General features: G+C 50.4%; 1 long non-coding RNA gene and 1 pseudogene across 1 annotated transcript; one reads left to right on the forward strand and one right to left on the reverse strand.

Annotated features, from left to right (window-relative positions):
- Window positions 1–733: 733 nt before the first annotated feature.
- Window positions 734–6,435, forward strand: LOC116271631. The gene is made up of 3 exons (XR_004180242.1): window positions 734–773; window positions 1,677–1,783; window positions 6,397–6,435. It is a non-coding gene; the product is annotated as an uncharacterized LOC116271631 (long non-coding RNA).
- Window positions 6,436–22,102: 15,667 nt separating this feature from the next.
- On the reverse strand, window positions 22,103–24,128 carry LOC116271632 (annotated as a pseudogene).
- Window positions 24,129–24,136: the final 8 nt, after the last annotated feature.

The following is a 24,136-nucleotide window of genomic DNA, read 5'->3' on the forward strand; positions in this document are numbered from 1 at the left end:
CAAAGATCAGTCAGAATGACCTTGAAGGCTTGGACAGCCTTGCCCTCCGTGTGTGACCCCGACCCCTGCCAGGCGTCATCGAAGACCCCAGCCTCAGTTTCCTTATGTGACAAATGGGCACTGGGATCCGTTGTGATGCGAGGGAAAGAAGTCAGAGAGTCCCAAGACGTTTATTCAGGGCATGGTTCTGCCTGTGCCTGACCCATGGCCTCCAGCCACACCCACCTTCTCTGGGACTCAGTTTCCCTCTCTAGGAAATGGACACATAGCTGCCTGGAAAGGGGACCGTCTCCAGCCCTCAGTGTCAGTAAAAACGTCACGCGGTTGCCTGAGAACGGTGCCAGAGCTCCCTGAGCAGGCCTTTTGGAGGTGCTTAGAGAGGAGGAGGGAATGTTGAAGTTGCCTCCCTTTGCTCATCTGTGCAGTGCGGTTGCAGTTTCCTCTTGGTGTCTCTGCCAGTCTGCGTCCACAGCTCTTCTTAGTTTCTTGGGCTTTTCAGCCGTGGATAAGAGCATTAACATCTGGGCCTAATTTGGCCACAGGTACTTGAAAAGACCCTCGGCTACCAGCTTCCCCTCATGGGGCCTCCGTTTCTGAAGAAGGAATAAGGAAGGTGTGAAAGAAATCTACATGGCCAAGGCCAGGCGTGGTAGCTCACGCCCGTAATCCCAGCACTTTGGGAGGCTGGCGGATCACTTGAGGTCAGGAGTTGGAGACCAGCCTCGCCAACATGGTGAAACCCCAACTGTACTAAAACTACAAAAATTAACCAGGTGTGTTGATGCAGCCCTGTAATCCCAGCTACTTGTGAGACTGAAATGGGAGAATCAGTTAAAAGCCGGGAGGTGGAGGTTGCTGTGAGCTGAGATCTTGCCACTGCACCCCAGCCTGGGCAACAGAGCAAGACCCCATCTCAAAAAACAAAACAAACAAAAAACCTTCATGGTCGGGTACAGTGACTCACGCCCGTAATCCCAGCACTTTGGGAGGCCAAGGTAGGTGGATCACTTGAGCCCAGGAGTTTGAGATCAGCCTGGGCAACGTAGTGAGAGACCCCGCCAATATGTACAAAACAAAAAACAAAACCCCAAAAACCCCAAAACAACAGAAAAAACAGCTACAGCATAAAAAGTCATCATCATAACTAGTTTGTGGAGAAATGGCGGCTACAGGTGATCCCTTCCTGCTCCCTCACCCCTGGTCCAAGCTATACCAGTTCCCGTTGATGTCATCTACTGAATCTCATCACTTCTCCCCATCCCCTATGCCACCAATCGTGCTTAGAGTCACTGTCATCCCATTTTGCCAATCAGCATTTTGCTGATCTTCAATTTTAGCCTGCTGGGTGTGGAGGATTCGAGCCCAATTCACAGACAAGGAAACTGAAGGAGCAGGAGGTAAAGTGACTTGCTCGGGGTACCCCAGCTGGGATAAGGCAAAGCTGGTGGCTAAAGTTGTCTTGATCTCAAAAATCTACCCAAAAGACATAACAATAATGATGCTAATACTAATAGTTATTATTTATTATTTGCTGTGTGCCAGACCCTTTTCTAGTTTCTTTACATGCTTGATGTCATTTAATCCTCGTAACAACCATGACGGGTGGATCTTATTAATTATTATGATCCCCCTCTGGACACCTGCATTTATTCAATACATTTGTTCTTCTTTATCAGCATCTACGCTATAGCTGGCAGGATGCTATGGGATACAGCAGAGAATAAAAGGGACAAAACCTCGACTTTCATGGATCCTACCTCCTGGTGCGGGAGCCAGATAGCAAGTAAGTCTATACCATCATGTCAGCAAGTGATAAAGACTGAAAAACAACCAGCAAGTGATAAAGATGAACAATCAATGGGAGGGGGAAGTTCAAGGGGGAGGGATGGGGCTGCCATTTTACCTTGACTGGGCAGGGAAAATCTGTCTGAGGAAAGGTCACTGGGGTTGTGGGAGGGTCTATGGGAAAAGTATTTTGAGCAAAGGGAACAGCAGGTGCCAAGGAGATTGTGCTTGGTGCTTTTAGGGGACATTAGGAGGCCAGTGAGGCTGGGTTGGAGTGAGGCAGAGCAAGTAGAGGGATCTGAGGTCGGAGAGGTGAAGGGGTGCTGGTGGGCCTCCTAGGCCATGGTGAAAAGTATGTCTGTTTTTTGAGCAATGGGGAGGCATTGGTGGCTTTGAGCAGAGAATGACTCCATCAGACTTATGAACAGAAACAGGGAGACCAATGAGGAGGTGATTACATTTGTTCAGGTGGGATGATGGTGGCTCCAAGCAGGATTGGTGGCATTAGGAATGGGGGGAAGTGATGAGATGATGTCAACAGGAACTGGTATAGATTGGACCTGGGGTGAGGGAGCAGGAGGGATCACCTGTACCCTGAATAATCGCCTGAAAACCAGGCTGGCAGACCTTTTCCAAAAAGGTTTTCCAATACTGTGGTCCATTGGTCTCTGGTCCAACTCACTAAACTCTGCCTTTGTAGCTCCTGAAAAGAAAACTAATGGGTGTGTTTCCAAAAACAGGCAGTGGCCAAAGTAGGCCCTTGAGCTGTAGTTTGCTCCCAGCTTTCCACAAATCCCACATGCCCCACCCCAGCTGAAAACTCAAGAGTCCTCCTCCCCACTACATTTTGCATAAACCCCAGACTCCTCGAAAACCCAGAAGCCCTTGCACCATCTCCTGAGGCTCCCTTGCCTTTTTGTTTGTTTCTGGAATAGGCCAAGCTTTTTGTTTGTTTACATTGTGCCCTCAGGCCGGCCGTGGCTCAAGCCTCTGTAATCCCAGCACTTTGGGAGGCCGGTGACGCATGATCACTGCAGGCTTCAGGAGATCGAGACCATCCTTGGCTTAACACGTGAAACCTCTCATTTCATTAAGAAATACAAAAACTAGCCGGGCGTAGGCATACGCCTCGTAGTCCCAGCTACTCGGGAGGCTTGAGGCCGTGGAGACTGGCTGGAACCTGGGAGGCGGAGGCTTGCAGGAGCTTGGATCCGCCACTGCACTCCAGCCTGGGGGACAGAGCCAGACTCAGTTCAAAAAAAAAAAAAAAAAAAAAAAAGACAGCACTCTGTCACCCAGGCTGGAAGTGCAGTGTGGTCTCGAGCATCGCTCACTGTGCAGTCTCCGCCTCCCAGGTTTACGCCGCTCTCCTGCCTCAGCCTCCCAAGTAGCTGGGACTACAGGCACCTGCCATTATGCCTGGCTAATGTTTTTGTATTTTTAGTAGAGACGGGGTTTCACCGTGTTAGCCAGGATGGTCTCAATCTCCTGATCTCATGATCCGCCCATCTCGGCCTCCCAAAGGGCTGGGATTATAGGTGTGAGCCCCTGCGCCCGGCTGGAATAGGCCAAGCTTTTTACTCTGAGGACAGTTGGACAGGTAGTTCCCTGCGCCGGTCGTGCTTTTCCCCCCTCATTCTTCTCATCTCCTAGGTTTACCCTAACTCCTCACCCCTTCACAGCAGCTTCTCTCCTCTTTCCTCCCCTCCCATGCTTTCTTTGCTTCGTCCTCTTTGAACTTCATGGTCTATCAGGATTTGCAATTATTTGCCTGCTTGCCTGTTTGACTCTTCCCAACTAGAAGATTAGCCCCAGCAGAGCAGGGATCTTGTCCTCAGTCCCTAGCAGGGCACCTGACAGACTGAATATGTTATACATTCAACTGGTATTTATTGAGCACCTACTATGTGCCAGGCACCAATCTGGGTGCTTGGGATTTATCAGAGACCAGATAGACAAAGATCTTTGCCCTTGGGATGCATCAGAGAACAGATAGACCAAGGGCTTACTGTAGTGAGGAAGACAGAACCAAAAATAAAACATAATAAATAAGGAAAACATGGTCTTTTAGAAGGAACTACATGTTGTGGTAGGTAGGGAAAACTCTGTTAGCCATGTTTTCTCTCTGCCCTCATGCCACAATCATCAACTGATCTTCCACAAAACATACAAAAACATAAAATGGGGAAAGGACACCCTAGTCAATAAATGGTGCTGGGAAATTGGCAAGCCACATGTAGAAAAATGAAACTGGATCCTCATCGCTCACTTTATATTAAGGTTGGTGCAAAAGAAATGGAGGTTTTTGCCATTATTTTAATATTTGCAAGCTATGCATCTGACAAAGGACTGATATCCAGAATTTCCAAGCAGCTCTAACAAATCAGCAAGAAAAAAAAAAATGATCCAATGAAAAAGTAGGCAAAGGACATGAATAGACAATTCTTTCAACAGAAGGTATTACAAACAGCCCACAACATATGAAAACTGCTCAGCATCACTCATTATCAGGGAAATGCGAATTAAAACTACAATGAGATAATACCTTACTCCTGTGAGAACAGCCATAATTAAAAAAATAAGGCCGGGTGCAGTGACTCAAGCCTGTAATCCCAGCACTTTGGGAGGCCGAGATGGGTGGATCACGAGGTCGGGAGATCGAGACCATCCTGGCTAACATGGTGTCCCACCTACTAAAAATACAAAAACAAACCAAACAAGCCGGCATGCGGGCGGCACTGTAGTCCCAGCTACTCAGGAGGCTGAGGCAGGAGAGCCCAAGGAACCTGGGAGGCAGAGCTTGCAGTGAGCTCACTGAGCCCAGTTTCAGGAGCGTGATGCCAGACCTGGCTCAAAAATAATAATAATAATAATAAAAAATAATAGATGTTAGCATGGATGTGGTAAAAAGGGGAACACTTTTTTTTTTTTTTTTTTTTGAGACAGAGTCCGCCTGTCGCCCAGGCTATGCAGTGGCGCATCTCGCCACTGCAAAGCCCGCTTCCGGGTTCACGCCATTCTCCTGCCTCAGCCTCCCGAGTAGCTGGGACTACAGGCGCCCACAACCGCGCCCGGCTAATTTTTTGTATTTTTAGTAGAGACGGGGTTTCACCGTGGTCTCGATCTCCTGACCTTGTGATCCGCCCGCCTCGGCCTCCCAAAGTGCTGGGATTACAGGCGTGAGCCACCGCGCCCGGCAAAAGGGAACACTTTTATAGTGTTGGTGGGAATGTAAACTAGTCCAACCACTGTGGAAACCAGTGTGGGTATTCCTCAAAGAACTAAAAGTAGATCTACCATTCGATCCAGCAATCCCACTACTGGGTATCTACCCAGAGGAAAAGAAGTCATTCTATGCAAAAGACACATACACGTGCATGTTTATAGAAGCACAGTTTGCATTTGCAAAAACACGGAACCAATCTAAATGCCCATCGTCACCCAACGAGTGGATAAAGAAAATATGGTATATATACACCATGGAATACTACTCAGCCATAAAACAGAAGGAAATAATGGCATTCGCAGCAACTTGGATGGCCATTATTATTATTATTATTTTCTTTTTTTGAGATGGAGTCTCACACTGTCACCCAGGCTGGAGTGCATGGTGTGATCTCAGCTCACTGCAACCTCCGCCTCCTGGGTTCAAGCGATTCTCCTGCCTCAGCCTCCCAAGTAGCTGGGATTACAGGCGCCCACCACCACGCCCAGCTAATTTTTTGTATTTTTAGTAGAGACAGGGTTTCACCATGGTGGCCAGGCTGGTCTCGAACTCCTGACCTCTTGATTCGCCCGCCTCAGCCTCCCAAAGTGCTGGGATTACAGGCATGAGCCACTGCGCCTGGTCCTGAAGGCCATTATTCTAAGTGAAGTAACTCAGGAATGGAAAACTAAATACCCTATGTTCTCACTTACAAGTGGGAGCTAAGCTATGAGGACAGAAAGACATAAGAATGATACAATTGGGCCGGCCACTGTGGCTCACGCCTGTAGTAATCCCAACACTTTGGGAGGCCAAGGCAGGCAGATCACTTGTGGTCAGGAGTTTGAGACCAGCCTGGCCAACATGGTGAAACCCCGTCTCTACTGAAAATACAAAAATTAGCCGTACATGTTGGTGGGCACCTGTAATCCCAGCTACTCGGGAGGCTGAGGCAGGATAATCACCTTAACTTGAGAGATGGAGGTTGCAGTGAGCCAAGATTGCGCCACTGCACTCCAACCTGGGCCACAGAGCAAGATTCCATCTCAAAAAAAAAAAAAAAAAAAATTCAGTGGACTTTGGGGACTGGAGGGTAAGGTTGGGAGGGGGTGAGGGATAAAAGACTACATACTGGATACAGTGTACACTGCGCAGGTGATGGGTGCACCAAAATGTCCAAAATCACCACCGAAGAACTTGTCCATGTGACCAAAAACCACTTGTATCTCCAAAACTATTGAAATATAAACAATTAAAATTGTAGTGATGGTTGCAGAACTTTGTGGATATATACTAGAAACCATTGACTTATGTAGTTTAAATGGGTGAATTCTATAATATGTGAATTATATCTCAAGCTTTTTTTTATTTTTTCTTTTCTTTTCTTTTTTTTTTTTTTGAGACAGGGTCTTATTCTGTCATCCAGGCTGTGGCACAGTGGCGTGATCTCATCTCACTGCAACCTCCATCTCCCAGGCTCAAGCAATCCTCGCACCTCAGCCTCACAAGTAGCTGGGACTACAAGGGTGCACCAAAACGCCAGGCTAATTTTTGTGCTTTTTGTAGAGATTGGTTTTCTCCCTGTTGCCCATGCTGGTCTCAAACTCCTGGTCTCAAGCAATCCACCTGCCTCAGCCTCCCAAAGTGCTGGGATTACAGGTATGAGCCACTGCACCTGGCCTAAGCAATTTTTTTTTTTTTTTTTGTAAGAATTTAAACAATTACTGTGATGGGGGAAACTCAAAGAAAGTCAGAGGGATGGGAGAAAGAGAGAGATCTGAGGGACAGTGTTCCAAGCTGGGAGAGGTGACCAGGAAGGGCTAGACTCTGCAGACTCCAGAAGGCCACCGTGAAGAGTCTGGGTGAGCTCTAGGGAGCTATTGAAGAGTTTTGGGCAGAGGAATGACTGGATTTGGTGCTCATATTGGGACGGTAGCTCAGGGCTGCTGGTAGAGACTGGTCTGGAGGGTCCAGAGTGGAAGCAGAAAATCCAGCAGCAAGTAAACTGTGGCTTGGCGAGGGTGGTGGCCTTCTGGGGAAGGAGTGGAGAGAAGGGAGCAGATGTGAGAACTAATCAGGAGGTGGTTGAATGATGGGCAGCCTTCCAAATCCTTTGGGAGACAGGAATTGTCAGAGGATGGGATGGGGAGGGGGTGCCCTTTCTTTGCTAAGTACTAGTAACCCATGAACTCGCTTTTGTTCAGGGCCAGTCGCGGTGGCTCATGCCTGTAATCCCAGCACTTTGGGAGGCCTAGGCGGGTGGATCACCTGAGGTCAGGAGTTCAAGACCGGCCTGGCCAACAAGGTGAAACCCTGTTTCTACTAAAAATACAAAAATTAGCCGGGCATGGTGGTACACGCCTGTGATCCCAGATACTCAGGAGGCCGAGGCAGGAGTCTCCCTTGAATCTGGGAGGCGGAGGTTGCAGTGAGCTGAGATCGCGCCACTGCATTCCAGCCTGGGCAGCAGAGTGAGACTCTGTCTCAAAAGAATTTACTTTTGTTCAGTGAAACCTAAATTGTCCCTTTGGTTTGAATTCTAGCTTCAGAGATTAATCTTCATTTCTGTCCATCTGTATTAGATTACAAAAGAAATATGTGTTTGGAGGGAAATCCACAGAGTTGCTGAGGCATGGGAAATGAAGGCTGGAGGTGCTGCTCTAGCCCTCCTTCCCCTCCTCCCCTCCATGTCCACACTTCTTTCCCCAGCACTTCCAGTCCACATTGATCAGTAGCCTTCAATTAAACTGGTGCACAGCAAGTATCCTCAATACAATCAATTACAGAGCAGGTGCAGTGGCTCATGCTTGCAATCCTAGTACTGTGGGAGGCCTCAGAGAGAAGATCATTTGAACCCAAGAGTTGAAGACCAGCCTGGGCAACATAGGGCGACCTTGTCTTTATAAAAAAAAAAAAAATGAGACATTAAATTTATTTATTTGTTTATTTTATTTTATTTTATTTATTTATTTTTTTGAGATGGAGTCTTGCTCTGTTGCCCAGGCTGGAGTGCAGTGGTGCGATCTCGGCTCACTGCAAGCTCCACCTCCCGGGTTTACGCCATTCTCCTGCCTCAGCCTCCCGAGTAGCTGGGACTACAAGTGCCGCCACCTTGCCCGGCTAATTTTTTGTATTTTTTAGTAGAGACGGGGTTTCACCGTGTTAGCCAAGATGGTCTCGATCTCCTGACCTCGTGATCCACCCGTCTCGGCCTCCCAAAGTGCTGGGATTACAGGCTTAAGCCACCGTGCCCGGCCCCTATTTTATTTTATTTTATTTCATTTTATTTTATTTAGAGAGAGTCTCACCGTGTTGCCCAGGCTGGAGTGCAATGACGTGATCTGGGCTCACTGCAACCTCCGCCTCCCAGGTTCAAGCAATTCTCCTGCCTCAGCCTCCCAAGTAACTGGGATTATAGGCGTGCGCTGCCACGCCCAGCTAATTTTTGTATTTTTAGTAGAGACAGGGTTTCACCATGATTCCCAAGATGTGACTTGCTCCTTTAACTTATATTTATTTAGCACGGGATACACACCGGGCACTGTTCTGGGTGCTTGGGACACGTCCGAGAACAAGATAGGAAGCAAAATCCCTGCCCTTCTAGGGCTTCCATTCCAGTGGGGAGACTAAAAGTCTGCCTGGGACGAGTGGCAGCTCAGGATGCAGGCCTTTGCCTGCTCACACTGGGAAAGTCCTGGGCTAATAGGTAAGTCAAGTTGGTGGTTTCAAAAGATATTGGCAATGCACAGTGGCTTATGCCTGCAATCCCAGCACTTTGGGATGCTAAGGTGGGAGGATCACTTGAGCTCAAGAGTTTGAGATCAGCCTGGGCAACATAGCAGGACCCTGTGTCTACAAAAAATTTAAAAATTAGCTAGGAGTGGTGGCACATGCCTATAGTCCTAGCTCCTTGGGAGGATTGAGGCAGAAGGATTGCTTGAGCCCAGGAGGTTGAGGCTGCAGTGAGCTGTGATCACGCTATGGCGTTCCAGCCTGGGTAACCCTGTCTGAAAAGTAGAATAAAGATATTAATTGCTATAAATATTAGTGTAGGCTAAGGAGGTTCAGGAATGTTGTGGAGGGGGGGACAGTTTTTTTTTTTATTTGACGGAGTCTTGCTCTTTTGCCCAGGCTGGAGTGCGGTGGTGCCGACTCGGCTCACTGCAACCTCTTCCTCCCAGGTTCAAGCGATTCTCCTGTCTCAGCCTCCCGAGTAGCTGGGACTACAGGTGGGCACCACCATGCCCGGCTAATTTCTGTATTTTTAGTAGAGATGGGGTTTTACTATGTTGGCCAGGCTGGTCTTGAACTCCTGACCTCATGATCCTGCCACCTCGGCCTCCCAAAGTGCTGGGATTACAGGCGTGAGCCACCACGCCCGGTGTGGGGGTACAGTTTTCTTTTTTTGAGACGGAGTCTCACCCTGTTGCCCAGGCTGGAGTGCAGTGGCATGATCTCGGCTCCCTGCAACCTCTGCCTCCCAGGTTCAAGCGATTCTTCTGCCTCAGCCTCCAGTAGCTGGGATTACAGGCGTGCACCACCACACCTGGCTAATTTTTTGTATGTTTAATAGAGATGGGGTTTCACCATGTTGCCCAGGCTGGTCTTGAACTCCTGACCTCGTGATCCGCCCGCCTCCGCCTCCCAAAGTGTTGGGATTACAGGCGTGAGCCACTGCACCCAGCCAAGGGGGACAGTTTTAAATAGGGTAGAACTAATTTTACTAGAGAAGGTAACATCTGAATAAAGATTTAAAGGAAGTGGCCGGGCACAGTGGCTCATGCCTGTAAACCCAGATCCCAGTACTTTGGGGAGCTGAAGTGGGCGGGTCACTTGAAGACGGGAGTTTGAGACCAGCCTGGCCAACATGGTGAAACCTCGTCTTTACGAAAAATACAAAAATCAGCAGGGCGTGGTGATTCATGCCTGTAGTCCCAGCTACTTGGGAGACCGAGGCAGGAGAATCACTTGAACCCGGAAAGCGGAGGTGGAGGTGGTAGTGAGCTGAGATCATGCCACTGCACTTTAGCCTGGGTGACAGAGCAAGACTTTGTTTAAAATAATAATAATTTAAAGGAAGTAAGAGAGCAAGTTTTGTGGGAATCCAGAGAAAGGCCATTCCAGGCAGAGGAAACTGCCAGTGTCCAAGTCCCCTCACAGGAGTGAGCCTGCAGATGAGCAGTCTTCAAAAGATTCAGCATCCTGGGCGAGTCAAGGGTGTCCCGGCTTTTCTTTGCGTCTCCTTTCTTCCCTGTGAGGTTGAGCATCCTTTTCTGAGTTTCTGAGTCTGCTGGTCTGTGGTTGGTAGCAGGTTCTCTGCTCCTTAGTGCCTGAATACTTCTGAGCAGACACTTGTGACCTTCCCAGCTTGAGGTGTGTGCACACGCTGGGGTAGGTCATTGACAAGAACGACTTTCCTCCGTGCCTCTGGAGCTGAAGTTGGAACTCTCCTGGGTGGGAGAGGCCCTTACCAATGCGAAAATAGGCCCTTAAGTGGATCGGGGGCTCCCTCTAGTGACAGACACACCAGTAATTAAATGCATTGCCCGGGTCAATCCTGCTTGGCAAATCCCGGAGCGCAAGGCAGAGACTTCTTGAGTGCACTGGGAATTTCCTGTAATGACTGTACAACCGACACTGGTGATGCACACGAAGCTTACACAGAAAAATGCCCGGTGCTGGGGAGGTGGGAGCACACGGACATCCTCACATACGTGGACTGGGCACAGGTCCGCTGAGTTGTAGTTGGCATTGTCTAGCAAAAGTCCTCGAAATGCACCTGTCACTCACCTTCTGAGAGCTCATCCTAAAGAAAATTTAAGGGAATGGCCAGGCGCAGTGGTTCACACCTGTAATCCTAGCACTTTGGGAGGCCGAGGCGGGCAGATTACGAGGTCAGGTGATTGAGACCAGCCTGGCCAACATGGCGAAACCCTGTCTCTACTAAAATTACAAAAAATTAGCTGGATGTGGTGGGCGTGCCTGTAATCCCAGCTACTCGGGAGGCTGAGGCAGGAGAATTGCTTGAACCAGGGAGTCGGAGGTTGCAGTGAGCCAAGATCGCACCACTGCTCTCCAGCCTGGGTGACAGAGCAAGGCTCCATCTCAAAAAAAGAAAAAAAAAAAAAGAAAAAAAACAGAAAAAGAAAATTAAGGGAGTGCACCAAGTGGTGTGCAAAAAGATGTTCCTCAAGTATTGTTTAGAGTAGTAAAACCTAGGGAAAACCCAAACATCTATTGGTAGTGATGGCAGGGGCTGCTGCTATTCTGAGCCTCCCTGTGCTCTTGGGGGTGGTGGGGTGCCGGGAACAGGCAGGATTTGCCCTTCTGGGTGCGGCTGCAGCCACCAGACCCAACACTGCAGATCTAGGCCTCCAGCTCCACAGAGCAGATAGGAGCTGGAACAGTTGGGAGCCCGAGCCCTTCTGAGTTGGTGGGGTGGGAGCTCCTGGGTGCAGTCTCTGCAGCCTGCACCCTTGGGGGCCCCAGGAAGGACCCCCTCCATCCCTTCAGTCTCAGGGGTGCCTGTTCCCACCGCCTGGCTTCTCACCGCTCCTGGCTCCTGCTCCCATCTCAGATCAGTGGTTAGGGCAGAGCCCTGGGGCTGTGAATGGCAGTGGGAGGCCTGGGCAGAAGGGGGTGGGTCCTAGTGAGGGTCTGAAGGCTGGGGGCCGGGCTGCCAGTCCCGAGGACCCAAGTGGGGACACGTGGTGCCTCTTCTGGGCAGCGGACCAATTAGCATGCACTTCCTCCCCTCTGAGGTCCATAAAAGCCCTGGGCTCAGCCAGGGCAGGGCAGAGGACAGCCAGAGAAGGAAGAGGGAGGAGAGATGACTGGAAGATCAGCTGCAGAGAGGAGCTATCTGCAGAGACGACCTGCTGGCAGGGAGGAGCCACCCCCACCAAGGCCTCCTCTCTGCTGAGAATTGCAGACATTAGGATGACCAGTTGCAGAGAGGAGCTGCCCTCTCCAGAACCTCCTCTCTGCTGAGAGCGGAACACTCAGCAGATGACCTGCCTACAGAGAGAAGCTACCCACTGTGGGTCTTCTGAGCTGTTGTAACACTAAATCAAGCTCATCCTTGTCTTCTTCACCCTTCGCTTGTCTGCGTACCTTATTCTTCCTGGACTCAGGACAAGAACTCAGGCAAAGGCGCCATTGGCAACAGAGGTTTCCAGGGGGAAGAAAATCGACACCCCAAAGATCCTGTAACAGTAGGAACTGGGAAAAAATTATGCTGCATCCATGGGACAGAATATGCTATAGCCATTGAAAATGAGGGAGGAGCCGGGCGCGGTGGCTCAAGCCTGTAATCCCAGCACTTTGGGAGGCCGAGACGGGCGGATCACGAGGTCAGGAGATCGAGACCATCCTGGCTAACACGGTGAAACCCCGTCTCTACTAAAAAATACAAAAAACTAGCCGGGCGATGTGGCGGCGCCTGTAGTCCCAGCTACTCGGGAGGCTGAGGCAGGAGAATGGCGTAAACTTGGGCGGCGGAGCTTGCAGTGAGCTGAGATCCAGCCACTGCACTCCAGCCTGGGCGACAGAGCGAGACTCCGTCTCAAAAAAAAAAAAAAAAAAAAAAAAAGAAAATGAGGGAGGATTTGTTGTTTTTTGAATCATTGGTGTCTCAAAGAATCTGATGAAAGTACAGGATCCATTTCCCTGAAAAAACAAGTACAAATGCTAACTAATACATGTGAAAAGAATAATGAGGTTGGAAAATTATCATCTGAAGATTGCCGTTCAACTTTTGGAGAGTGATATTCAGATACTTTGAAGATTGCCAGTATTCAAACATCATTGTAATGATTGATTCAGCCAAGGCTGGGTGCAGTGGTTCACTCCTGTAATCCCAGCACTTTGGGAGGCCAAAGTGGGCAGATAATGAGGCCAGGAGTTGGAGACCAGCCTGGCCAACATGGTGAAACCCTGTCTCTACTAAAAATACAAAAATTAGCCGGGCGTGGTGGCACATGCCTGTAATCCCAGCTACACGGGAGGTTGAGGCAGGAGAATTGCTTGAATCAGGAAAGCGGAGGTTGCAGTGAGCCAAGATCATGCCACTGCACTCCAGCCTGAATGACAGAGCAAGACTCCATCTTGAAAAAAAAAAAAAAAATAGTTGATTCAGCCAAGATAATCATCAGTGGAGGCCAAAGCAGCAGGTGAAAGTTTGAGGAGAAAAAAGATAACTACATAGCATCAGCCTGTGTGTGATGGCTCATGGCTGTAATCCCAGCACTTTGGGTAGCTGACACCTTGATCTCGGACTTCCAGCCTCCAGAACTGAAGAAATAGACTTCTGTTGTTGGCCAGGTGCAGCGGCTCACACCTGTAATCCCAGCACTTTGGGAGTCTGAGGCAGGAGGATGGCTTGAGCCCAGAAGTTTAAGACCAGCCTGGGCAACACAGTGAGACCCCCATCTCTAATAAAAAACAATGCTTAAAAATTAGCCGGGCACGTTGGTGTGCACCTGTAATCCCAGCTATTCAGGAGGCTGAGGCGGGAGGATCACTTGTGCCCAGAAGGCCGAGGCTGCAGTGAGCCTCGTTTGAGCTCTGAGCACGTGAACATATGAGCTCTGAGCACGTGAACTTCAGGAAGGATAAGAGCATGGGTTTCCTTCAGCTAAAGCGCTGAGACTCTGGTGTCACTTCTGTGGTTTTCCTCTCTCACACATGTAACCCAGATCTAATCATGAGGAAACATCAAATGCGCCTAAATGCAAAGGACATTCTATAAAATGGCCTACCTGGATTATTTAAAAAATCAGCATTAAGAAAGACAAAGACTGGGCTGGGCGTGGTGGCTGCCACCTGTAATCCCAGCACTTTGGGAGGCTGAGGCAGGAGGATTGCTTGAGCCCAGGAGTTCCAGCCTGGGTAACATAGTGAGACCCCATCTCTTAAAAAAAAGTCTCTTTCATCTCTGCGTGAGTTGTGTGCAAGAATAAAATCTGAAAATACAAAAGAAAGACAAATAATGAGTAACTGTTTAAGATTGAAGGCAATTCAAGAAGCACAATAGCTGGATGCAGCACCCAATCCTGGAGTGTCACAAACCGAAAGCTGCTCTGAAGGACGCTTGATGAAACTCAAACATGGACTTGGCCGATGTGAAATTCTCAAGTGTGTAATTATGCTGTGGATGTGTAAGAGAGCGCCCTTGTTCTTCAGCATGGCCTCTGGGGCAAAGGGATGTGATGGATGCAGCTTACTCCCAAATGTCTCCGTAGAAAAAAACATGATCTTTTTTTTTTTTTTTTTTTTTTTTTTTTTTGAGACGGAGTCTTGCTCTGCTCTGTCGCCCAGGCTGGAGTGCAGTGGCGCAATCTCAGCTCACTGCAACCTCCACCTCCTGGGTTCAAGAGATTCTCCTGCCTCAGCCTCCCGAGTATCTGGGACTATAGGCACCTGCCACCATGCCCGGCTAATTTTTTGTATTTTTAGTAGAGATGGGGTTTCACCATGTTAACCGGGATGGTCTTGATCTTCTGACCTCATGATCCGCCCGCCTTGGCCTCCCAAAATGCTGGGATTACAGGTGTGAGCCACTGCTCCTGGCATTTTTTTTGTTGTTGTTGTTGTTTGTTTGTTTGACGGAGTTTCGCTTTTGTTGCCCAGGCTGAAGTGCAATGGCGTGATTTTGGCTCACTGCAACCTCTGCCTCCTGGGTTCAAGTGATTCTCCTGCCTCAGCCTAGGGAGTAGCTGGGATTACAGGCGCGTGCCTGTATCATAGCTGCACCATGCCCAGCTAATGTTTTGTATTTTTAGTAGAGATGGGGTTTCACCATGTTGGCCAGGCTGGTCTTGAACTCCTGACCTCAGGTGATCACCCTTCTCAGCCTCCCAAAGTGCTGGAATTACAGGCATGAGCCACCATGTCTGGCGTTTTTTTTTTTTTTTTTTTTTTTTTTTTTTGAGACAGGTTCTGGCTTTGTGGTCCAGGCTGGAGTGCAGTGGTGTGATCTTGGCTGACTGCAACCTCCACCTCCTGGGCTCAAGTGATCCTCCCACCTCAGCCTCCTGAGTAGCTGAAACTACAGGTGCATGCCAACATGCCTGGCTATTTTTTTTGTATTTATTTTATTTTATTTTATTTTTTGTAGAGATGAGGTTTTACTATGTTGCCCAGTCTGGTCTCGAAGTCCTGAGCTTAAGCAATCCACCTGCCCCTGCCTCTTAAAGTGTTGGGATTACAGGTATGAACCACCATGCCCAGCTGAGATGAATATTTATAGAGAAAGAGAACCATACAGTGATGTTCTATGGAAAGAAAATCATACAGTGATGTCATATAATGGTAACAAATGGTGAGTTGGTGAAAATGACACAGAAGTTCTTTGACTGACTGTTCTGTAAGTTTGAAATTATGTCAAAATATAAAGTCAGGCAAAGTGAAACGAAAAAGCCTGCACACAACATCTGGCATAGATTGGAGACGTTCCCAAGCCCACCCGTCAGATGCGGGTTAAGAATAGCTGCCGAGAGGCTGCCTTTATTGGCACGGTGGGGTTGCCAGTTGAGCGACTGTTAGGTTACAAAGGCGAACCTTGGAGGCAGAATGCTCATGTCAGATCTTATCCTTGACTTGCTTGCCCCGCACACGGTGGGTGTGGAGCAGATTGCTCTTCTCTTGTGGAACACAAATGAAGCTGTTGGCTGGCATGTGGCGTCCATGAGGAGTGAAAATACATACGCTGAAGCACTGGAGTTCCGATTCAGAGTGGGAAGCTAATCACCCTCCGAGGGAGAGGAATGACACTCCAGTCGCCCATCTCGGCGGCGCCTTGGCATATGCTTAGTGAGGGGAATGGCAGGCAAAGTCTGCACCATTTGCATTTAAATTACACTGTAGGAGGATGAGGTGGGAGGATCGCTCGAGGCCAGGAGTTCAAGACCAGCCTGGTCAGCATAGCCAGAGTCCCATCTCTACATTTTTTTAAAATTCTTTTTTCTTTTTCTTTCTCTTCCTCGTCCGCTTCCACTTTCCACTTCTGCTTCCGCTTCTATTTCTGCTGCTTCTGCTTCTGCTTTTTTCTTTTCTTTTCTTTTCTTTTCTTTATTTTCCCACTCTGCCAGCCAGGCTGGAGTGCAGCGGCACGATCTCGGCGATCTCAGCGATCTTGGCTCACTGCAACCTCCTCCTCTTGAGTTCAAGCGATTCTCCTACTGCAGAATTTTAAAATTCTGTCAAAAAAAAAAAAAAAAAAAAGTAGAGCCAGGCATGGTGGCTCACGCCTGTAATCCCAGCACGTTGGGAGTCCGAGGTGGGCAGATCACCTGAGGTCAGGAGTTCGAGACCAGCCTGGTGACCATGATGAAACCTAGTCTCTACTAAAAATACAAAAATTAGCTGGGCATGGTGGCACACGCCTGTAGTTCCAGCTACTCAGGAGGCTGAGATACGAGAATTGCTTGCATCTGGGAGGCAGAGGTTGCAGTGAGCTGAGATCACGCCATTGCACTCCAACCTGGGAGACAGGGCGAGACTCTATCTCAAAAAAAAAAAAAAGGACCAGGCACGGTGGCTCATGCCTGTAATCCCAGCACTTTGGGAGGCTGAGGCAGGTGGATCACAAGGTCAGGAGTTTGAGACCAGCCTGGTTAATATGGTGAAACCTCATCTCTACTAAAAATACAAAAATTAGCAAGGCATGGTGGTGGGCGCCTATAGTCCCAGCTACTGGGAGGCTGAGGCAGGAGAATCGCTTGAACCTGGGAGGCAGGGGTTGCAGTGAGCCGAGATCGCGCCACTGCACTCCAGCCTGGGTGACAGAGCGATACTCTGTCTCAAAAAACAAAACAAAATTTAAAAAGAAAGAAAAGAGAAAAGAGGTTACAGAGCAGTCTATATATAGGAAGACTGATTTGTAAAAAAAAAAAAAAAAAAAAAAAATGAGGAAATTTCTAGAAGAAAACATAGCTAATGCAAACAGCATTTGACTCTGAGCAGCAAGAAATCAGGAGATCTCCATTTTGTTCTCTCCTTGTTTCTCTGGATTTTCTAATTTTTTCCCCATTACAATCACTGTCATTGTCAGGGTGCATTTGGTTGCCAGGAACAGAAGCCAAGAGAGGTTTGTGGGAGAACTGAGGGACTTCCATGGATTCACTTGTTCCTCAAGAACAAGGACCTTGTTTGTGCCGTTCACTGTATTTTGTTGACTGAATTAGTGAACTGGCATAGCAGAAAATAAAATTCAACGGTGCCCCTTGGAGTCTCAAACTGGGGATGGGTAGTTGCTGCCTCGTGGTATTTTTCTACCTGTCTTTTGTGTGTGTCTCTCCAATTCTCTTTCCAGAGTGATGTGCAAACAAACCCTCAGATGCAAGGTGAAAGCCTGCAGCTTAGAGACAAACATTTAGTTGCATCTAGGGAGAATTTTCCTAAAGTTCATAAAATTGGTACATAGAGGAACCTCCCCTCTTGGCCAGAGTCTGCATCCAAGCACTAAGGCAAGGAGGCAACTCTAGTCCGCACTGCGCAAATGTTTTAATGCACTGGGTGGGAGAGGGAAGCAGGCAGGGAGAATGCTTCCTTTTCGTATTTTTTAGTTTTGAGACAGTCTTGCTCTGTCACCCCGGCTGGAGTGACGCGATCTCAGCTCACTGAAACCTCTGCCTCCCGAGTTCAAGTGATTCTCCTGCCTCAGCCTCCCAAATAGCTGGGACTACAGGTGCACGCCACCACGTCCAGCTGATTTTTATGTTTTTAATAGAGACAAGGTTTCACCACGTTGTCCAGGCTCATCTCAAACTCCTGACCTCAAGTAATCCACCTGCCTTAGCCTCCCACAGTGCTGGGGTTACAGGTGTGAGCCACCGCGCCTGGCTATTTTTTACTTTTGAGACAGGGTCTCGCTCTGTTGCCCAGGCTGGAGTGTAGTGGTGCAATCATAGCTCACTGTAGCCTCGAACTACTGACCTCAGGCGATCCACCTTCCTCGGCCTCCCAAAGTGCTGGGATTATAGGCATGAGCCACCACACCTGGCCAATTTTTAAATTTTTAGAAGAGATGAGGTCTTGCTATGTTGCCCAGGCTGATCTTGAACTCCTGGCCTCAGCAATCCTCTCACCTCAGCCTCACAAAGTGCTAGGATTATGGTGGTGGGCCACCATGTCCAGTTGGAAAATGCTTCCTAATTATCATAAAAATGGACACTTCAGTGGACTGCACCAGGCCACACCTCCTCTTACGGGCCGGATTATGTCTCTCAAAAAAGACGTTTGAGTCCAGTCCTGACGACCCCGTCCCTGTGGCCGTGACCTCGTTTGGAGAGAGGGTCTTTGCAGATGCACGAGTTAAGCTGAAGTTACGTGGGAGGCTCCTCATGGCTCCTCATCTAACATCGCCAGTGTCATCATAAAAAGGGGAGTTTGGGCCGGGCGCGGTGGCTCACGCCTGTAATCCCAGCAGTTTGGGAGGCCGATGTGGGCAGATCATGAGGTCAGGAGTTCAAGACCAGCCTGACCAATATGGTGAAACCCCATCTCTACTAAAAATACAAAAATTAGCTGGGCGTGGTGGCGCGCGCCTGTAGTCCCAGCTACTGGGGAGGCTAAGGCAGTAGACTCATTTGAACCCGGGAAGCAGAGGTTGCAGTGAGCTGAGATCGCGCCACTCCAGCCTGGGTGACAGAGACTCCATCTCAAAAAAAAAAAAACCCCAAAAAACAAAAAGTGGGGGGCGGCATTTTGATACAGAGACAGACACACACAGAGGAGAGACTATGTGACGACAGGGAGAAGTGCAGCTACAAACCCAGGGATGCCTAAGGTACCAGCCAAGCACCAGGCCTGAGAGAGAGGCCTGAGCAGATCCCCTCTTGAGGAAGAAGGAACCAGCCCCGCCGCCACCTCCTTTTTACTTTTTTTTTTTTTTTCCGACAGAGTCTCTTTATGTTGCCCAGGCTGGAGTGCAGTGATGGGATTTCAGTGCACTGCAACCTCTGCTTCCCAAGCTCAAGCAGTTCTCCTGCTTCAGCCTCCTGGTTAGCTGGAATTACAGTGCCCGCCACCACACCCAGATAACTTTTTTTTTTTTGTATTTTTAGTAGAGATGGGGTTTTGCCATGTTGGCCAGGCTGATCTCAAACTCTTGACCTCAGGTGATCCGCCTGCCTTGGCTTCCCAACGTGCTGGGATTACAGGCGTGAGCCACCGCGCCTGGCCGGGCTGCCACCTCCTTGATGTTGGACTTCAGGCCTCCAGAACTGTGAGCCATAAGGTGTTTTTTTTGTTGTTGTCGTTTGTTTGTTTGTTTTTGAGATGGAGTCTCGCTCTGTCACCCGGGCTTGAGTGCAGTGGCGCGATCTTGTCTCACTGCAAGCTCTGCCTCCTGGATTCACACCATTCTCCTGCCTCAGCCTCCGGAGTAGCTGGAACTACAGGCGCCCGCCACCACGCCTGGCTAATTTTTTTTATTTTTATTTTTTTTATTTTTAGTAGAGATGGGGTTTCACCATGTTAGCCAGGATGGTCTCGATCTCCTGACCTTGTGATCCGCCCATCTCGGCCTCCCAAAGTGCTGGGATTACAGGCGTGAGCCACCGCGCCCGGCATGACGAGGGCTTAGAACAAAACCCAGAACTTAGAAGCACCCTACAGTGCACCCCCACCTCCAGTCCCTGACCCCTCCTCTTGGTGGTGGGCCCTGGCCTGGGAACAAATGCTTAGAAGCCCATCCTTTGGCACATTGCCCACCTGCTACACCCAGCTACATGTTGGAGGCCAGGGGGCCTCCCCTGTGACCCACAAACATGGATGGAAATCCATCCTTTCTCCACAGTAAGCCTTGAGAACTTCGATCAGGAAAATGTCTATTTATTCCAAAAAATACCAAGTCACAGCTCCTCTGGCTGTCCTCACCAGGGAATCAGTTTGGGGAAGGGGCCAGTGTTGGAGAGGGGAGTGGAGAAAGGAAGGGAGGAGGAGGGAGGCAGAAGCTGTTGGAGGGTCTTCAGGTGTGGAACTATTTATCTTCTCCCTGTGAACCGCCCCCTCCCATGCTCCCCCAGCCAGAAAGGGAGATGCCTCTGTGTGTGTGTGTGTGTGTGTGTGTGTGTGTGTGTGTGTGTGTGTGTGCATGTTTGTGCGCGCGCACGCACACGTGCGTGCTTGTGTATGCATGGATTTGTGTGCATTTGCATGTGTTGGGGCAGATGACAAGGTCCCAGCTCAGGACACGTGGAGGGGAATTGTCAGTACACACCGGCTCCCACCCCTCAAGACTTCTCCCCTCTATGGCTTATTTGAGGTCAGATCAAGGCCCCAGGGTCAGGCAGCCTGTGCCGCCTGAATGGGGACAGGGCTGGGGGCGGGATTCCTGGAATCCAGGCTGGCCTAGAGCTAGTGGAAGGGGATACAAAAGCTGAAAGGCCCGAACCCCCAAATCCTGGCGGCTGGAGAAAGCTGAGTGTTCCGCAGAGGTGTGGCGCAGAGGGGAGGGGGCTGGGAGGGGGCTGCGAGGGGGCGGGCGCTCAAGCTGGCTCCTTTCTGGGGAAGTCACAGTCGGCCTGAGCGGTGTTGGGCTGGGGAGGCCCCGGAAGGGATGGGAGGAGCTCCTCAGAGCAGCTAGAAGCTGTGGGGTTGAAGAACTGGCACCAGGGCCTAGGTAGATTTGGGTAACCCCGTTTCCTCAGTGTGCCGTTTCCTCGCTGTGGTGTGAGCCAAGGGCCAGCTCTCTGCCCCAAGCTCCTGACAAGGAGGGTGAGGTGCCAGTGTTTGCGGGGAGACATAAGAGGGAGGGGGACGGCCCAGGGGAGGAAGAAGAGACCCCCCCCACCTTGCCCTAGGGGCTGGGGGAGGGGCGTGTAGCCCTTTAAGAGTGGGGGAATGGCCGCCCCCGCAACATGGCTATGTACAAAGAGAATTGAGGGCAGATTGTGCAGTGGGTGCTGGGGACTTCCTGCCGCCCCTGGAGGCTCCCCCGGTGTTAGGGTGTTAGGGAGGGAGGTGAAGGAGCACCCCTGGCCCTGCAGATGTGCTGGCAGGGACCGTTGCTCTCCAGCGTCCCTGCTGCAGGATGAGGCCGGCAGAAGACAGCCCTGAAGGCCCCAGGTCGGTCACCAGCTTTGGCCCATCCTGCGGGGGTCGGGGATATCTGAGGAGAATTTGGCCGGGGCCAGCAGAGAGCTGATCCTGGTAGGGGCCCCAGTGACAGGGACTGGGCAGGGGGCAGTGGTGTCACCTGAGGGTTGAAATGCTTCCCCTCTGGTGATGAGAGGTTTCTGGGTTGACCCTGTCACCAGTCAGATGGCTGGGTGAGGGGCAGCGCTGCTGTCAGGAGGGGCCTGGGTGCCTCACCGGGGGGTAAGGTGAGGTTGGCTGAGGCCACATCTGTGGTGGGGTTGATCCAGGCAACATCCTCAGTCAGGAGTGAGGCAGTGACATAAGGAGGGCCAGAGTGGGGGTGAAGTCATCAGAGAGGGGCAGCTGGCCCCGCCCCTGTCCTTTTTGTGGAAACGGGAATATGGCCTGTTATGCTGGTTCCCCTTAAGTGAACTACTGTAAGTACCATGCGGCCCCAGAGGACAACTGAAATACAGCCCGTCATGGTACTTGGCTCCTAAGATGATGGCTCTTGGGGGGTGATGGCACATGGTTGCAGTGGACTCTGGGATGACACCAGGGTTATGGTGGATCCTAGTGGATGGTGACAACATTGGATCTCATGGATCCTGAGAGATGACGGCACCAGGGTTATGGTGGATCCTAGTGGATGGTGACAACATTGGACCTCATGGATCCTGGGAGATGACACCAGGGTTATGGTGGATCCTAGTGGATGGTGACAACGTTGGATCTCATGGATCACAGGAGATGATGACACCAGGGTTATAGTGGATCCTAGTGGGTGGTGACAGCACTGGACCTCATGGATCCTGGGAGACGATGACACCAGGGTTATGGTGGATCCGACCTCATGGATCCTGGGAGACGATGACACCAGGGTTATGGTGGATCCTAGTGGGTGGTGACAGCACTGGACCTCATGGATCCTGGGAGATGATGACACCAGGGTTATGGTGGATCCTAGTGGGTGGTGACAGCATTGGATCTCACGGATCCTGGGAGATAATAACATCATGGTTGGAGTGGATCCTGAGAACTGATAACATAATAGCTATGGTGACTCCTGGGACATGAAGACACACGGTTAAAGTGGATCTGGCAGGTGATGACATCATGACACTCTTAGGTGTAATGAATTCTGGGATATGATGACACCATGGTTGAAGTGGATCTTGGGAGGATGACACCATGGTTCTGTCGTGGGAGGTGATGACACCAAAATCATGAGGGATTATGGGAAATGGTGGCATCATCAGTCCTAGTGGATTTCAGTAGAGGATGTCTGTGTCAGGCATAGTGGATTCTGGAAGGTAATGTCATCATTGGTCATGGTGGGATCTAGGAAATGATGACATCGTCAGCTGTGGTGGCTCCTGAAAGATGATGACACCGTGGTTGTGAGGAGTCATGGAGGGTGGTGACACTGTTGGCTATGGAGAGTCTTGGGAGATAGTGACACCATTAGTCATGGTAAATCCTGGAAGAAGATGTTACCATAGTTGGGGGTCATAGGGAATCCTGGGAAAGGATTCCATCCTCAGACATGGGTAACACTTGACCCTGGGTGCAGTGCCATCATGAGTGGCGGGTATTGTGTGGTGCTGACAGTGTCAGTGAGGGCAAGAGTAGGTGTACCTCAAGCACCTCCCCCCAGTAGAAGGCTAGGACTTTGTTGACAGAGGCGATTGTCTCTAGATATGGCAGAAAGAAGAGTGAGGCCAGGCTATAGGACACCTATGAGTGCCAGGACTCCAGGACCCTGGTGATCCAGAGTGGCCTCCTGGGAGCAGAAGGGCATCTGGTGGTTCTGTCTCCCAGGAGTCATAGCACAGGTATGGGATCCAAGGCCCCATTTCCTCTCAGAGGGTCTAGCAGAGATCCTGCTGGGCATGTCCCTTGGGTTTGGGGAGGGAGCAACCAAGCTAAGTCACGGTGGGACAAGGCAGTAACTCTGGTGACACCATCAATACCGATGGCCTCCCAGAGTGGGCAGTGCCTCTGAGGAGGAAACTCTGGTGATGCCATCACAGCACTGGGGTAGGGGGTTCGCTGCCAACAGCCTACACAGACCATCATTTCTGGAGGAGGCCCTCCACATGGGCAGCTCCCCAGCGATGCTTCCTTCAGACAACATCTCAGGACAGGGCTCCTCTCTGCTCCCTGGCATCTTCCCTGGGGTTGTCCTGGACTCTGGGCCTGCCCTGCCTTCTACAACATGGTGGCAGCAATGGAGGCCTCTCCTCGTGCCATCTCAGAGCACGTAGCCTCTGGGCAACAGTGCAGAAGGGGCCTGCTCCTGGAGAGGTCCCAGAGTGGGTGGTCATCTCTGGTGATGACATCACAGGAAGAGGCACGGTCCCTCTGATGACGTCATAGGGCAAGGCACCTTCTCTGGTGATGGCATCACAGGAAGGAGGCAGGGTCCCTGTGATGATGTGGTGAAAAGGAGACCTTAGGTCTAGTGAGGACACAGTTGGTGAGGCATTTTCCCCTGCGACGTGTCCCAGGAAGATGGCTTTGTCTGTAACGATGACATCATAGGACAGAGGCATCTTCTCTGCTGCAGAGACACAGGGAGAAAATATCTTCCCCATGGCGATGATGCCAAAAGAGGCCTTGGAGTTAGCGGTGAGATTGTCTCTGCAGTGACACCACAGGATTGAATGCCATGGGGCAAGGCATCATCTCTGTTATTACACCACAAGAAGGAAGCCTCTGAGGACACCATAGAACATGGACATGGCCTCCAGCGAGGACTCACGGGCTGGCCTCTTCCTCTGTGATGAGCTCATGGGAAGGAGGCCTTGTCCCTGTGATGACATCAGAGAACACAGACATGTTTGCTAGCGATGACCTCATGGGCCGGCCTCTTCCTCTGGGATGACATCATGGGAAGGAGGCCTTGGCTCAAGCAGTGACGTAATAGGAGGAGGAATCTTGTCTGCCAGGACATCCCGGAAGGAGGCTTTGACTCCTGTCCAAGGGCCGATCTGGGCCCCAGGCCCCTGGCGTGTGTGCGCCTGTGTCGGGGGATCCCGGCTGGGACGGGGGGCCCGGGAG

Source organism: Papio anubis, chromosome 20, assembly GCF_008728515.1.
Source record: "Papio anubis isolate 15944 chromosome 20, Panubis1.0, whole genome shotgun sequence".
Taxonomy (NCBI): Eukaryota; Metazoa; Chordata; class Mammalia; order Primates; family Cercopithecidae; genus Papio; species Papio anubis.